Raw genomic sequence first — 12119 nt, 5'->3', positions numbered from 1 at the left:
CCAGATGAGACTCATTCAAGGCAGAGAGAGGAGCCAGCTTTATGGAGGTTTGCCAGGCGCTGTACCCGGGGATTATCAAACATTAGCTCATTTAACTAACCTCTTCTACAGCCCCAGAAGACAGGCTCTGAGGGCATGGGGCAGGGGCAGGGTCCATCTCCTCCCCACCCCCAGCCCATCCACAGCATCCAAGGCAGCCTGTGTAATTCAGAGCCAGTATGAGTCTGTTGAAAGATGGAATGAATATACAAAGCAATGGGCAGTAATGTGTAGGGCAGATGTTGTGGATACTCAGTGAACCCGAGAGAGTTGCCCAAAGCCACACACTCTTTCCTCTCCATCCCGCCTCCTCCCTTCTTTACCCTTTGTTGACTGATTCATCGTAGATGATTGATCGGTGGTTCTGTATTAAAGACAGTGTGGAGACTCAAGTTTCACACTGAGATGAAGGACCAGAGGGGTTCGTGGCAAGAGATTCTGTGAGACAATGGGTATGGGAGCCCAGAAAAATCTCTGTAAGTAGGGTTCCTCTCAGCAAACCATGGGGTCCCACCATCTCCCTAGGATCCATTCTGCTCGCTACCTAAGCTGAAGGAGTCTGTTGACGAGTACCCCACGATGAGCCTGAATTTCCCAGGACCAAATTGGACAGGTACCTGCTAGCTGGCTCTCCCAGCAGTTGCCCTCCCCCAGCAAGCCTGTCCCTCCAGCCTGGTTCACTAACCTTCTTAGCCCTGGTCAGGGCAGCAGGTTCTGGATCCCAGAGCCAGGGTTAGCCCAGGGATGGAGATGCATGGCAGGTACAAATGGTGAACAATGTAGCTCCCTCCAAAACACCACCCTGCAGGAGAGGTAGGAGGTATGAAGGGACTTTCTGACATCCCAGAAGAATGTCTGGGATCCCTCTGAGCCCTGCCTTTGGCCCCAGAAGAGACCCAGAGAAGCATGAAAGTGGGTCCAGGTCAACAGTGATCTTGTCTCTCAAGAGATGCTGACAGCTGAACCTCTCCACCCATCTCCAGATCCATGGAGTCTCACGTCTGTTCCTACTCTGAGCCAGAGTGCTGAAAGGTGCAAACCTGCACATCTGCACTTGTGCCTGACCACACAGTGAGCCACTCAGAGGATCAGAAAGAGAAAGCAGTCCCCACCCCCCTCATTTTCAGTCTAGCTGTGGAGAACGGTCCACTGCCAACCAATTACAGAACAATACAAGGAGGTGACAAGGAGCATTGTCCTATGGGTCTTCACTCTGGAAATCCTGCAGTTCAGAGACAGCTCCCTGGGGCTGGCCTGATATGGGATGGTTTTGTGGAGGGAGTGGACAGGGAGTAGGGTGAATGCAATGCCAGGAACTTGAAGAGGCTCAAACCAATGGATCAAACCCAGGAGACCCAATGTCACCTGGCAAGGTGGGCTCAGAGAGTCTGGAAGGAAGCCAGTGATCAGAAGGATGGCCCCAGGGCCCCTGGTGGGCACCTGCTGCCCTGTCAGCAGATGCACAATGAGGGTGGGACCACTGAGAGGGCCTGGAGCTCTATCAAATCAACAAGGATGCACCTGTTTAAAATCCCTCTGCACCACTTTCAGCTCTTCTGCCAACCTTCCTATTAGTGTGAGAAGGATAATACATTTTACAAGCTCACTTCATTGTCCCCCTCCAAAACACACACACCACACCACACACACACACACACAACCATCTTGTCGAACCTGGCAGAGTCTCAGCAGAGAGGTGACTAGATGTTCCCCTTGCAATTGATTCCTTTGTCCCAATCTCAGTCCATCCCCTCTCAGCTCCCCCTGGGTCTTGGGCCAGGTCTGGGGACACAGGGAGATGTGTATACCTGCTGGTTTGGTGCTCACGTCCAGCACAGGCCAGAAGCAGAGAAGAATCTGAGATGGTCGGTGTGCAAAGCAGTAGATTCTGTGTGACAAGGGCAAGGAATTAGGAATAGGAAGGATTGCAGGGGTCAGAGGAAGTAGGACACTTTTAGAAAAAAACAATCTAAGGGCTGCCTTTCCTGAGGCATCACTGTGTGTGCTGGGCACCCAGCTTCTAGGATCTCATTCAGTTCTCACATTTCCCCTCTCTGCTTACAGGTGCAGAAACTGGCCATGGGAGGTTAAGAGCAGAGGTTGGTGGAGTTTTCATTGTGGCTAAGTGGTAACAAGCCCAACTAGTATCCATAAGGATGCGGGTTCAATCCCTGGCCTCACTCAGTGGGTTAAAGGATCCGGCATTGCCGTGAGCTGTGGTGCTGCAGATGTGGCTCAGATCCCGTGTTGCTGTGGCTGTGATGTAGGCTGGCAGCTGCAGCTCTGATTCCACCCCTATCCTGGGAACTTCCATATGCCATGGATGTGGCCCTAAAAAGCGAAAAAAAAAAAAAAAAAGCAGAAGTTAGTGGTAGAGATGGGGTTGGACCCAGGTTTGCCAACTTAAGGGCCCCAACTCTTAAACTCACTGGGTGCTGAGTGATGACAAACTGCTGTAACCAGAGGGATGAAGGGGGCATCTAGTATCCCTCTGTGACTTAAAAGAAGCTGGACTCTCCTGCATTCTCTAGAGTACATGAGATGGCGTCCCCTGCTCTCGGTGACTGTCATTCCTCAAGCCCCCCTGCCTGTGTGGCAAGATGAAGGACAGGCTTTCACAGGCAGACAGGAGAGGCCAGGGTCACCGCCGGCAAAGGCGCACACAGCGCTGCTCCTGCAGCCTAGACGGGTGCTCTGATCCTCTGCTGGAAATGTCACGCGGGAGACAGGCAGGCTCTGATCTTCAGAGAGCTGCGGTGCATCTGTGATGACATGTGGGCATCAAGATTTGCATATTTATTATAGATAAGCTGTCAAAATGTATGTTGTCAATTTCACCTTATACTCCAGATTTAATGGTGCGCGTAAAGGACAGAAAATCTTTAATATTAATATTAATATGATTTTAGATTATAAGACCGCATTGTAGATATCAATCAGCCAACCCTTAAGGACATGTCACTCAAGTTGATATAGTTTATAGAAAATTAATGTAATCCATCCTGTATGATCTATTACAGGGGGCATGAAGAGAAAGAGAAGAGCGTGTGTGTGTTTGGGGCGGGGGCTGAGGGGCATTATCACTCACCCACAGTTTTCCATATGTGCTAATTTGTGTTTGTGCCTGCAACATCAGCGGCGAGAATCCATGTATTTTAGACAGACCTCAGAGATCGGCCATGCACACTCCTTCACTTTGCTATGAGAAAACAAAGGCCCAGCTAGGGGAGTGACAAGGCCACAGTCCCTTGGTTAGGGGGTGACAGAGGTGGGGTAGAGCCCAGGCTTTGTGAAGGCCAGCTCTGCCTCCATGCCCACTCTGCACGATGTGTCCCCAAGGCCTCCAGAAGCTGGGGAAGGTCATTGGTGGAAGCCCTAAAGCCCCCTGGTACATTCATTTCCCCCCATCCCAAGTTGGCAAGAGGCTGCCTGGGCAAATGGCTTATTCATCTCTTTCAAAGGATCTCAGAGGTCCACTGGTTTTTTTGAAGGGACCCTTCACATAACAAGGCCTGGAGGGCCATGGCAGGGTGACTGCAGAGGGGCCAAGAAAGGCCTCAAGGCCCTGAGGCTTGCCCATCTGCTTCCAACACCTGCGAACTTGGCATTGACCCTCTGCTTGCTCAGATCCTGGGCTGAACATCCGCTAGGGCTATGGCAGAATGATGGGAACCAAGTGACCACCAAGGAACATATGATGTCATAAGACTGTTCAGTCTAGGTGGGAAGGGATAAGCCCATGTCTTAGGATCTAGGCTGAAGCCTCTGCCCTAGCTCGTGTGGGTGCCAACAGAACTAGGCAGACCCTGAAAGGAAAGGACTTTCCTTTCCTTGGAAAGCACTTCCGGGTTCCAAGGAGCCGGCGGGGCTAGAGAGGCCTCTAGGCTCCAGCTCTGCGCTTGGGTCCTATCATCCCTCTGCCCACACAAACCTGTCTTGCTTCAACTACGCAGGGGAAAAAAAACCCCAAATCTGTTGCCCTCCACCAGTTGGGTCAACAGGTAACCTAGAGGCCTTCTGGAGCAGAGAAACCAGAGTAAAAGCCTATTCTCTGAAATGCTCGGAAGTAACCACTAGCTGACCAAACAGTCCCTCTCTAGGCCTTCTTTCTACTCCCATAAAATGTCCTCTGAAAGGTACAATGCCCACAAGCACCCTCGGGTGCTTTCTGTGGCTCCAGGCCTGGACCTGTGCACCACTGGCCTTTGCCAAGGGCCCAGGATGTAGGCAGAGAGGAGGAGCTGTTCCTGGGAGCTTGGGCCAGGGCAAAAGGCAGCCTGTTCTTCTGTGGTCAGGTTCAGCCAATTTGGGTGCCTGGGGCTTGAGGGGAGAGAATACAGACCTGGGAAGTTGAGGAATGGTCTCTCTGATTGGCAGCCCAACCCCCCTCCTCCAGGGCCACAAGTTCTTGGGAAGCCCTAGTCTTACCGTAGGGGTTAGGGACACAGGATCCTGGTCCCTGAGAACATCCACAGGCCCATCTTCACTCGTGGTTCTCCCCAGGCCTCAAGAGAACACCTGGTCTCCCACCACTCGGCCAGCCCAGGACTTTGCAGCCCTCACCTAAGTCCCCAGTTCCTGCTCTGGCCCCCCCGGCTTACCCTCCCTCCAGAGGACAGGAATTAGAAAAGTCTTGGCTCGGGTGGTTCATGACCACTGGAACTTACATACATTCACATTTCTTATCTGAAGTCAGACAAGCCCTGGCAGGGCTCCATAAATCACAGAGGCACAGAGGGCAAGTGAGGCTCGGGCCCGCTGGGGGGACACTGGCAGCCAGGGATCCTCAACAACTCCTAAGGGACCCAGACAGACAGAGGGGAGGCCTGGGCTGCTCACAGATCTCCGCAGTGTCTTATTTACATACCGCCACAGACTGACAACACCTGAAGCATTTTTCATTCTGTTCAAACTACAAAAGCCTCCTTGGGTACCTCTGTGTTCGTGCTTCCATACAATGGCAAAGTGCTGATAGGAGGAATTTTTTTTTTCTTTTTTAATCTTCCACTGAAGCCTCCAAGAAAGATGACCCACAGAAGGGGGAGGAAGGAACAAAACAAAGCCAGACAAAATAAGGAGGGCACGGCGCCCCTGAGCAAGCTTCTTTCTCTCAGGAAATGCAGCAAGTCTGGCAAGGGTTCCAATCTGGGAGAAGGTGGCCACCCCTGACCCGCAAACTCCCCCTCTCCCCAGTTGCTATTCTGGGTCCCAGCTATTAAAGGCTTAAAGCTGGGGGGGAAGGGGGTGGTGGTGTACAGTGAGGACACACTCAAGTGTCCAGGAAGAAAGGAAAAGCAGGTGGGTTCAGAGCACCCCCCACCTCCATCTCTGTGGCCAGGACCATAGAAGCTGCCCATCTCTCTGCAGACTCTTAGCACCTCCAGGTGGAAATAACAAGAAACAGGTCTGTGTTTCATCCAACTCCAGGACTCTTCACCTGATGCTCTAATCCCCTGAGAGAGGGGCGGGAAATCCATGATCAGTTTTCAGGGATCCAATGCCGCCCTTGAAACTCTATGCCAAATGGCTTGTTTGTGTGCATACATGTGTGCGTGCATTCATGGCTGTGCTTGCACCAGGGGCATTTTCCTAGGACAAATGCCTTGAGTGTCCATCCAATTCTCAAAGAGCAAGGGACGCCTTTGAAGCATTAAGAAACCACTGGGCTGCCCCCAAGCTGCTCAGCAATGGAGTCGGGGCCTCTTGAGTCAGCGGGCTACCTGGCGGTACAAGAGTGAAAACCAAGGCCCTGCACTTAGTAAATCAAACTCTAGCCCAAACAAGATTGCCTGGGGGTGGCAGGGGCGGGGGGGGGGGGTGCTCCCCAGGCCCTAGCAGCCGTCAAGGGTCAGGGGGCTCCGTGCCTTGGAAGGGAGGCCAGGAGGGCATGCAAGCTGGCTGTGGCTCTGATGCCGTGGGTTCTCGGCATTTCTGGTCCTCCGTCCCCCGTAGCCTGCCCGGAGGTTATTTTCTCTCTCTGACCCTGTCTGTTTATTTCTGTGTCACCAATATCTGTTTTTATGTATTCTCGGGCCCCCACTTCTTCTGTTTCCTCCATTAATACTTCTCGTTCAGGGGAGGATAAACAGGGTCATAATCATGCCATAAAGTGAGCCACGGGCTGCATGTCGCTTATTGCCCAGGGGTCTGCTAATTGGAATTTATAAAGTTCAATAAAAACTATAATCCAATAAGGCCTGAAACTCTTCTTCATTTATCTTAGGGGTAATATTCCGCCTGCCCGCCCACCCGCCTGCCTGCCAGCCAGCAGTGGGAGGCCAGGAAGCAGCCACCAAAAGGGCCTTCCCCCCGGGGGGCCACAGAGTGCCCTGGAGTGGTTAGCACTCGATCAAGAGCTGGGTGGCCAGGAAGGGAGCATGGAGGACCCAATGGGACCCAGCCCCACCCAGCAAGCCGTGGGACCCCCCACAGTCCCAGCACTGTCTCTTGCACTGCAACAAACTCTCCCCCTGTTACAGCCCCTCATCTGTGCTGTGCAATTATCTCTACCCCAACCCTGCCTCCCCTAAAATGTCCAGGAGACTCAGGTGACCCACTTCAGCGAATCCTGTGCAATGGTGATGGACTTGAATGTGGGATTGAAGGTGCCCGTCCCTGGCCCCAGGGGGTCCACAGAGCAAGATATCACCACATAGTGTACATCCTAACCAGAGCGACAGCCGTATCCATCACACAGCCGTGCTCCATCCACCACCCATGACGAGCCATTTCCCAGACTCCACCAGTGAGAGAGGCAAGTGAAGTTGGGAGTAGTGCCCACAGCAGCTGCACCCTGTGGACCAGGGCAAGGGGCAGGGGGTGACCTGAACTGAGAGGGTTCCCAGACATGTGACCTCTTGTGCTAAAATGATAACAGGAAAATGGTCCATGCAGTGGGCTGAAAGTTGCAGCCTCCACCAGGCAGCTCTTGGGGGGACCCAGCCCACCCCTGCCTGGTAGCCACTCTGGGAACAATATCACCCCACCCCCCCACACCCCCGCCCAATAACTCTTGCAAAAATTGTGGAGTTTCCCATCACCTCCCAGGAAGCCCTCATTTGAAAAATAAAAGAAATGCCCTCTAGCAGGAATACGACCACACCAGAATTCCAAATGCAAACAGCTGGCCCCTTGCTGGGCACCCTCTGAGTGGGAAGGGAGAGCAGGGCACTCAGCTGGAGATGCCAGCCTTCCAACTGAATTCACCGATGGGGAGCAACTCATTCCCACTGAATTCCTGGCTCACTCAGGGCCAGGTGGAAGACAGAGTCTACAGAGCCAGCTGCCCCCCCCACCCAGTCCCCATGCTGGGGGGTGAGCAGAGGGTGGTACCAAAAGTAGAAGGCACAGCCCCCACAGCCTCTCAGGCCTAGGCAGTCGCCCATGGAGATAAAACAGGCCATCTTATTGTCTTAATACATCTCCTGGGGGAGGGAGGGTAGGTTGGGAAATGAAAAGGGGGGGCAGCCCAATGATGTACCCCAGGGCCAAGCTCTCAGCTAAGGGGACAGCCACTGTGGGAGACCACTGCCCAGGCCACAACAGCTGTGGGGTGAGACACCCTCTCTGAGCCCAAGTCCCTCATAGCCAATAGCGGAGTGGAAATAGCTAAGACTTCAGAGCCAGACCTGCCTGGGTTCTAAATCAGCTTCCGACCATGTCTGTTGTGTTTAGCCTTGAGTAAGTTATTCACCGTCTCTAAAGCTCAGCTTGAGGAATCGTGCGACAGCTTATATAAAATGCTGACCGCAGCACCTGGTCCACGTGTAGTTAATTCTAGCCACTGTCGAGGGTCATTTATATTTTGTGTGAAATGCCCAGATGGAGATAAGGCTTAGTCCGTGGCCATGGTCAGGGCTCTGTCTTCCCTAAGCTCCCTTTGCTGGCCAGGAGCCAGGTTAGAGTCAGCACCAGGAGAGAAGAGTTAGTGACAACCTGAGTCACTGGGGAGCTGACTTGGACTTTGGGGTCAAAAAGAAATTCAAAGAGGAAGTGAGGTGCAACGGTGATGGAAGAAAGACCCAGGTGGATGGGAGCAGAACCCCCCAGCAGAGGGAACAGCATGTGTACAGGCCCAGAAAGGAGCAGAGGCGAAGGCCTGGTGCACAGGGAAGGCACAGCCTAGGTTGCTGTGCTTAGGATGATAGCAAGTCAGAAAGTGATTTTTTTTTCTTTTTTTAACCAGAAGAGGAATGATCTAAGACCCTAACCCTCCTGATCCATCTCCAGCCTCTCCATCCTTTTCCCTTCATAGCTTCATCATTCATTTATCCATTCATTCATTCATTCATTCACTCCACCAAAATATATCAGGTGCCTCCAGGTGCCCAGCCCAATCCAGGTGGCAAAGACCGAGCATCTCCTTTCCTGTGGGACGAAGTACCTCAGTCCAGCCAGGGTCCTGTCTCTACTACCACCCCTACTCCCCCCGATGCCCAGGAATTCTTTCCTTTCCTCCACCCGGTCCAGTCTTTCAGGGCAGGGCTGAGGCCCCCCACCCCCTCTGGAAGCTCTGTCTGTCCTTTCTGGTCATCACCTCCCCTCTCTTCTTGGTGGAGCAACAAAAACAGGAACTTCCCAGGCCTGAGGTGGACCCTAGGACAGAGAGTGGCACTCCCACCTCTAAGGAAGTCCTCAGTTCACTGCCAAGCTCCTGATCCAGCACCAGCCTTGTGTCCATCCCTTCTGTAGGTCTGTTTGGTCTCACGGGGAAGACAATGAGCTCCATGAATGAGGGGCCCTGCTGCACTCCTGGGGGGGGGGGGCGGGGCAGAGAGAGCCGCACAGCATGGGGAGGAGGACTTACTTGTTGCATTGGGAAGGGCGAAAAGCAGAAAGCAAAAAAGGACTAAAGGAAGTCACGGGGGAGGCAAAACCGAGTGTGATCCAAACCGCAAATCCACCTCCTCCAGGCTCTGTCAGGCTTTCACCGTACTGTAAAAACCACGGCCGAACAGCAAGCCAGCTCGATGACAAAGAGAGATAATTGGCTCTCATGCAGATTTAAGCCCAAAGTTATCAAATAATAATAGCACGCAGAAAGAGACACAGTCAAATGGGCCTGGAGTGCCCGCTTCTTCCAACAGATGAGGATTTGTTAAAAGTCTCTAAATTATGCTCCTGCAATGGAACAGGGAAATGGGGCATTTAAAAAAAAAAATTTCTTGTAATGCTTGGATACATTTTTAAAAGTTCCTTTATAATTAGGGCTGTAATTTATATAATTTATTTTTAAAATATCCTTTTTTTAATTTCCACCCGGTCCAGTTAAAGTTGAACTGAAAAGCCCAGAGTAAATGATTTTTTTAATAAAACCGTTTAAAGGAGCCCCAACCTGAAGCGAAATAGATATGTGGATTTTCAGAGGAGGGAGGGAACAAAAAATCATATATTGAAAAAATAAATTTCCTAACCCATTTTACACCCCGGATTTTATTACCACCGGAAGGTTTCTAAAATTCTAATTCCCTTTGCTTTCCTTAAGATGTTTATTTACCACAAGGGCCTCTGTGGGCCTGGGACTGGGGCCCAGTGGGTCAATTTCAGATGAGTGGCCAACAGAGTTTTACTTCCCCCTGATTCCTCATGTGATTTGTCTGTTTGTGCATCAGCCTTGCTCTTCAAGTGAACTCTGAGTTCCCTGAGGTCAACACCATGTCCAAAGAAGGAAGCTCCACTTCCCACTCTTTAGCATCTAGCAGTGCTGTGCATACAGTAGGTGCTCAATAAATAGTTGCCAATCATGTGCCACACTGTGGAGAAGCCCTCACTTGCCAACCTAGTGGGTACCAGGAACTGTTGCTACCTTCACAGGCAGTTTTGTTTCCTGCTTATAATACCTTCTTCCTGAGTGGAAGTGGGGAGGGGGCCTCATGTTTTGCTCATAGTCAAGGACCCCTTCAGATGAGGGGAAGAGGAGCAAAGAGCAGATTACCTTGAACACCAGGGCCAGAGATCATAAGAGCTCTGGGCATCTGCGATGGGTTGGGATGGGGAAGATGCAGACAGAGGTACTAAGAAGCGCTGTGAACTAGACACACTGATTCCACCATTTCTCCAGGAATGTCAGCATCTCTTCTGTTTGCTGGGCTCAGAGGTGCCCATTCCACACCTGTCAGAAGGCTTACATGTACACATACACGCACACACAGACACACACATACAATCCACCTGCATGAAAGGGAAAGACTTAGATCATCATGAACCAATTGGAGGACATACGGGAAAACTGATTAGGAATGCAGCTGTTATAGCAGGACAATGGGTGAAAAGATTCCTCAACACCTCAGGGAGGTTCCATCGAGGAGGGGGCATTTGAACTTGGCCTGAAGGCACAGGTTGGATAAAAATAAGCATAAGGACCAGGGAGAGTATTCCAGGGGCTAGGATCAGCGTGAACTTGGGCGGAGTAGTGGGAATGAGCAGGTGTGTCTCAGAACAGTAAGAAGAGCTGCAGAGAATAGCCTAATAGATGAAACAGGAAAGAGAAGGTTGGTCCTGGTTAAGGAAAGCCTGGGATAACTGCAAGAACAGAGAAAAGCAAGCTCCTCAGTAAGATGGTCCTCACCCTGTCCAATAGTTCTGGGAGCCTTTCTCTTTGGAGTAAGGCTCTGACTGGATGAGCCCATGCCTCATTCATGGACACAGGTTTGCTGAACACCCATGTCATCACAGAGACACCCAGAAAGATGAAACTCAGCCCTGCTCTCAGGCTGCTCCTACCCTGTCTGGGGGGCCACCTCACCTCCCAAATGACAGACAGGCACTCAATGTGAGGGGTGTGGCTGGCAGGCAGAAGGGCAGGATGGCGCTGTTAGAGGTGGTACAACTAGGGAAGACTTCTTAGAGAAGGGGAGACCAGAGCTTACTCTAGAAGGATGAAGGGAGCCATACTGGGGAAGGGAAGCCTTTGCTCCATCCCCAGTCTCTACATGCAGCAAGTCCAGGTGGTTGGTGGGTGGTGGGCAGGTGGAATTTTCCTCCTTTCCTGCCGAACCTCTGGAGGAAGCTTTTTTTTTTTTTTTTTGCTTTTGCTTGGCTCCCTGTGCCATGAGATCACACCAGACCGCTCCCAGCCTCTAGGATTTCCGCATGTCTCAGAAGGCCCCTTCCCAGGAGTTCCTGTTGTGGCTCAGCAGGTTACGAACCCAACTAGTATCCATGATGATGCGGGTTCGATCCCTGGCCTTGCTCAGTGGGTTAAGGATTGGGCACTGCCATGACCTGTGGTGCAGGTCGCAAACGTAGCTCTGATCTGGCATTGCTGTGGCCATGGTGTAGGCTTGCAGCCACAGCACCATTTTGACCCCTAGCCTGGGAACTTCCATGTGCCGCATGGCCCTAAAGAGAAAAAAAAAAGGCCCCTCCCCTCAGCTCCCTGCTCTCAGTGGTATACTCATGGGCCCCAAAGGCCAAGTCCTTCTGCAAGATTCCCAGAGAGAAAGTCACTTCCTGAGAAGTCAGAGAGGAGGAGGGAGTGGAGGAGAGACTCACCTCCTCAAACGAAGCACTGATGGTAGGGAACTGGCTCGGAGGGTCCTCACCATAGCACCTCCTGCCATGCTTCCCTTGAATGCTGGGCTGGAAAGTAGGAACTGCAGCTGAGAGACCGAGAGAAACAATAAAGGTGCCTGAAGAGTGACTTGAAAACAGATCCTTCTTCCAAATGCCACAGGAGGGTGGGAAACACTCTCCCAGCTGTCCCTTGCCTTCCCCAGACCTGGGAAGGATGGCAGAGCCCAGGGCCCCAGACTGCTGCTTCGTTGCCAAGGAAACGGCAATTACTCTGAGTTGGGTAAGGTTTTTCTGCCTTTCTTTCTTCCTTTCTTTTGTTTTTTAAATTCTGGGCCTGATGAACTACAGTGGCCTGGCTGCCCACCCCCTCCTCTATGTCACCCCCCTTCCCCCCAGCACGCTGACTCTGCATTAAAGGTCGGAAGGGCTGTAAACAGTTGCTTCCAAAATGACAGATGCCTCTGCTTGGGGTAAGCACGGCAGCAGAGAAACCATTTGTCAAAGTATTTATAAAGTGGGTGGAGATGCTGAAGTTGTATTCCCTCCAGGTTAAAAAAAGAAAGAAA

General features: G+C 51.9%; 1 pseudogene; it reads left to right on the top strand.

Annotated features, from left to right (window-relative positions):
* Nucleotides 1–5134, top strand: part of LOC125134626 (uncharacterized) — a 46834-nt pseudogene extending 41700 nt beyond the window's left edge.
* Nucleotides 5135–12119: the final 6985 nt, after the last annotated feature.

This window comes from Phacochoerus africanus, chromosome 8 (assembly GCF_016906955.1).
Source record: "Phacochoerus africanus isolate WHEZ1 chromosome 8, ROS_Pafr_v1, whole genome shotgun sequence".
Classification (NCBI taxonomy): domain Eukaryota; kingdom Metazoa; phylum Chordata; class Mammalia; order Artiodactyla; family Suidae; genus Phacochoerus; species Phacochoerus africanus.
This window is presented reverse-complemented; position numbering and strand designations above follow the sequence as displayed.